The sequence below is a fragment of the Anguilla rostrata genome, chromosome 1, assembly GCF_018555375.3.
Source record: "Anguilla rostrata isolate EN2019 chromosome 1, ASM1855537v3, whole genome shotgun sequence".
NCBI classification, from domain to species: domain Eukaryota; kingdom Metazoa; phylum Chordata; class Actinopteri; order Anguilliformes; family Anguillidae; genus Anguilla; species Anguilla rostrata.
The window spans coordinates 67,030,598-67,035,340 of NC_057933.1; positions in this window are offsets into that span (position 1 = coordinate 67,030,598).

Here is a 4,743-nt window from a genome sequence, read left to right on the forward strand (position 1 = left end):
TCACTATTATTCTCACTTTTCCAATATAAAACCATTGATTTTTATATGAAAAAAAAAACAAAAACAAATTTATCTAGAATATAATTTTGAAATCTAGATTTTATAAGTGGAACACCAGTAGGCTAATATCAAATAAATACAAATATTTAGGAGTTGCATGGACTCCAGTATGGAACTATGGTGCTTTTGTGTCTTGAAGCTTTACTATATGCCCTACTGTTGTTTGCAGCCATGGACCTCCATACCGTTAAGTATTGTACAAATAAAGCTGCATGCCTGTGCAAATATTATGGGGGCCTTATTTATTGTGTGGGGTATTGTGGCTCTGTGCCCCCCCCCCCCCATTAAGGTTCTCAATGCTAACAAGCCCTCTGCAACACCTTTTCTCTCCCCTATCTCCTTGGTTCTGATATCCCTCTGTAATCTGATTTCACAGTTTTGTCAGTCTGCCAAGAGACAAGTTGCATTAGCTTAGGGAGGGCCTTAATGAACTGAGCTCTGATATTAAGCACATTTCCGCAATGTTGTACAATGCGGCTGCTGGACGAAAAGGCTTGATCAGATTTAGTGTGCAGCCAGATTCAGAGGTGGGACGGGGCCAGGCCAGTTAAGGACAGGGTCAGTGAAATAAAGACTTCTCAGCATGTGCTACTTAAATCCTTCTCCAGATTCATTTCTACTCCATTGTGCCTACTCATTTCAACTTCAGCAGGCACTGCCATGTGCCATTCTTGCTATAAAGAACTGCCCATGCATGTTAATACATCACATAATGGAAATACTTCTTTACTGAAAAATATTACTTAATGTTATTGATTGACTTACCTGACATCTACCATTGACATTTTTAGGTATTTTGTACATTTATGCATTATATCAGTGCCGTATGTGAGCTGTATGTGGTATTAGATGATACATAAAAACTTTCAGATTCCATTTCAAACGTAAAATTGCATCAACAAACCTCTGGTCACAATTTGCTATCAGTTAACCCTATAATAATACAGATGTCTTTTGTGTTCCTCTTGCTTCATTGGTCTTACATGTTCAAATGGTCTTCAGAACATATTCATTGTTCATGGCAAGCATTGTCTGCTTATGAGAATTTTATTTCTCAGTATACTTTACTTCTCAACTTGCCTGACAACTTTGACATGTGCAATGCCATAGCATCCCACGGGAGGTACCCTTGATGCCATCAAGTCTCTGCAGACTACCCTTAATGCAGTTCAGTCACAGACTACTTTTACAGAGATGACAGGACAATTCAACTGAAGGGTACGGTCCTAATATTTTACCGCTGTTATATCCATCAGCATCACTGTACCGCCAATGCTGCTCTTATCCAGGACATATAGTCTTACTGGCATCACACATCAACAAGCCATGATGTAAGACTTATTTCAAAACGGGAAAATGTGAAAGCCATTAAGGCATGTTCAGTTTAACATGTACATTAGTGCGTGCCTGCTTCTTCGAGAACATAACGTACAGTGGTTCAGTGCTCAGGTGGTGGGACTGATGCAGTGATTTGGCATCAATCTGGTTCCACAAACCTCCCCATAGTGTCATTAAGATGCAGGAATGTGTCGCTGGGAGCTCTTTATCTAGCTGGGAGGAGGGAAATTTATTCTTCTCAAATTTACAGGGTACCAGGACACTGAATTTGTGTCCGCAACAACTTATAAACCTAGCCATCATTACTGCCACGTGAAAAGGACTTATTCAAACACCCTGCCTCCCCTTTCACTCCCATTGACTGCGCCTATTGAAGCAGAGTTGAGTTAAGGTTTTAGAAGGTATGCGATTCTTCCTATGAAAACTGGAGTCAGTCAATGGCGATGTAGCTGAGCATGGATAATGAGAGAGCATCTGTGAGAAATGAGAGCTTATTTTAAGTCAGAAGGCTAGATCTTGTGGGTGGTTGAAAATATTATTTAGCCCTCTTGTGTGCAGTAACCGATGTGGGTGTCCAGGCAGTTGTTCCGCTGCAGTCCTTGCAGGGTGTCTTCAAAGAGAGATCACTTCGGTTCTGTGGTATTCTGATAGAGGGTGCGGTCAACAGTGGACATTTTGCATCGTCCAATGATTTTGGGTTCACTGCTTTAGTGCTGAGTTGAGATGAAGTAAGAGATAGTTTGGCTGGCATGCAAGAGGGAAGTAGATGTCAGGAGTGCATGATGTGAGTAATGCTTTCTGTACAAACAAGCCTCCACTATCCCCAGCTCCCCACAAATTGACCCCGGACCTAATGGTGTTGTCATTCATATGCAAACTAAGCTCTGATACTTTCAGTGTGTGAGTGAAAGAGAGGGAGAGAGATTCTCTCTCTTTCTCTCTCTCACTCTCTCTCTTACTCTCTCTTTCTGTGTGTGTGTGTGTGTGTGTTCCATCTGACTCTCTGAATGTTGTATCTGTGGGAGGAAGCCATTGCTTGGTCTCCTTCAACAGAGACATGGGAGCATGAGGAAGGAGGAGTCTGAAATTGAGCTTCACCGTCAATGACACTTTAAGTGATGGGGGTGTGTGTGTCCTCTGTGAAAGAGAGCGGGGGAGTGTTTGTTTCTGGAGTGGCTGATTCCATTACTGAAAGAACCATCAAACTTGCCTGTCATCAGCTAAGGGACATGAGAAAAGGTATCCAGACAGATCCCTGGCCTGCCCCCCACCCACTTGTTCTGTTTCTGTTTCATGTCAGTGCCACCTCATCAACACTAAACAGATTCTTTAAAGCGAACACTTTATGTCTGCAACAAACGAACAAAAGAAAATCAGCCAGTGTCCAAATGTGCACAATTTTACTCCAGACCACACTGAAGCAAGCAGTGACTGAATTAGCATATCTAAGTTTGCAAAGAATTATAGCAATGGTTCACCAAAATATAAGAAAGGAATTGATGCAGAACAGATTCCTTCGGTGAACCAAACAATGCAACTTGCTATGACTCCTCTCACCAGTATGGGGATCAGTGTTTCTCGACCTAAATGGCTTCACATGGTGAAAGTTACCATATAAGCAGGTGATAGAGAGAGGCTCTGAAATTAGTCCATGGTCCATAATCCAATTGCCTAAAGTAATTCCCGTTGAAGAACCTCAAGACTAAAATTTCCTAGTTTCAACATCTCATTTTATTTACCATGGTCGGGCTGTAATGCAATGTGTCCACCATTGATATGATTGAGGCTTGACTTGTTTCCATTTAGATTGATTGATTTATATGCTTATAAGAATAAATAATTTGACTGAATATTTGGATGACAAGTTACAAGAAAGTAATCAGTTGAATGCAAAAACAACTTCAAATGTACGTGACTACAAATGGCAAAATGAAAATATACGCAGTGGTCATTCATTTGCAAAAGATGATGCCTGAAAGAAAAATGTGTCAGGCACATTTGTTTTCGATTTTATTACAGAATTTAGAAATTTAAGGGCACCCTTCCTGAGCCACTAACTGTTCATTATGAAAAGCAAAAGCTTTTACTGTGATCAGTTTAACATTGATTCTTTTCTTTCATTGTCATCTTTATCAATTTCATTAGTATTATTATTTTAGTCAGACAGACAACTTTGCATGTTAAATTGTGAGAGTGTGGGTCTCAGTCTATAACTTTGCATACTGCTTACCAACTGATAGCGGGAAGCTAAGTGAGCTACAGCCTTAAAAACAAAAGAATATATCAGGAACTCTGGTCTGTGGGAATGGAGCCCTCCAGTCAGATTAGCATTGTGGAACAAACGCCCCACAGGGTGTTCACAGGACGAGCTGATGAAGGGGTTAAAATAGGCCCCGCCACGGAGAGAGAAAAGGGGGTGTTTGAGGAGCATGAAGAGTTAAGGCCGACAGTTCAACAAAAGACTACACCACAAGCATGGAGGGAAAGGAGCAAGGGAAAAGAGTCAGGGTCAAGGAGACCTTAGGGGGTTCAAGTTCAAGTCTGTCACGGACTGCATTTTAACTCAGATCACCCCCCCATTACCACTACCAAACCCTTACAATTCCCAGACACTCCCCAGACTTAAACTGGGACAAATACAACCCCCCCCCCCCCCCCCCCCCCCAAGGGAATAAAACAATGTATTATTCTGCATTCATCTGGGTGCAGGGTGTAGACAGGTTTCAGTTGGCTGACAGCCTTCTTATGGGAGTTAAACTGGACTGAATGTGCCTTAGACTATGTCTTAGACTGTGAGGGTCACTGGTTCCTCACAGCATTTTAGTGGTGGTTGAGTTTGAGTGAGAAAACAATTCTAACTTTTTGGAAGTTGTGGTAATTTTGCTTCGGAGTGAGAAAATAATTAAAGAATTTTGAAAGGTGTTGTCATTTTGAGTTTGAGTGAGAAAAAAAAGAAAAAGAAAGGCATGGTCACTGAATGCATTTTGTGTCAAAAATATACCCCTTGGTCAAAGAGGAGCTGAGAAAATAATTTTTTTTTGCACTGTGCATCTAAAGTTTGCTGATTTTATATCTTGGCAATTTGCGCAGCAGAATGTGTTGATGCAGATGGATTATATTTCTCAAGAGATCCATTATGGATAACTAAAAAATGGTCACTCCTCCTCTTGCAGACTTCCACAGCCAAGCAAACGTGCACAAACAAATATTTGCGTTTAGGCAAGACGTGCATTAGAGCTAAAAGGTGACGCACTAGCATATGAACATAAATACATACACGCACATGTACACGCATGCACACGCAGCCCGGATGGAACCCGGTGATTTATGTTTCCCACTGCCAGA